Consider the following 442-nt stretch of genomic DNA (forward strand, 5'->3'; position numbering starts at 1 on the left):
CGTATACATTTGGAAGCGCAGTATTGAGTATAATGTTGAGAAGTATGGAGTATGGAGCACTTAAGCTTACAATTGGAGAATATTTTATTGAATAATTTTACAATCATTTGATCGTTTCGCTCGAGATCGATATAAAAAAGTTTAATAAATTGATTAAGATTATAATCGTGGCACATATAATAAAAAAAAACGCAAGAATATTGTCCACAAGTTTGCGCTGAATATCCCTGTAGCTGGGTGGTGTTCCATCGCTGGATGATGGAATTTCTTCTAAGTCGAAGAAGGAATCTGGAGTCGATCGGTGGTAGCCCGTAGCTGTCGAAGTATGTCCCCGTTCCGTGTTTATCGACGTAGAAGGCGACCCAGTGCTGTCCTGGACGGTCATGATTGTCGGTATTAGCGACTATCGCCGTCGACCTCGTCCACACCTTCGGTACTCGGT

The sequence above is a fragment of the Odontomachus brunneus genome, unplaced genomic scaffold (genome assembly GCF_010583005.1).
Source record: "Odontomachus brunneus isolate Ranch 3 - 2012 unplaced genomic scaffold, Obru_v1 Obru_scaffold_067, whole genome shotgun sequence".
Taxonomy (NCBI): Eukaryota; Metazoa; Arthropoda; class Insecta; order Hymenoptera; family Formicidae; genus Odontomachus; species Odontomachus brunneus.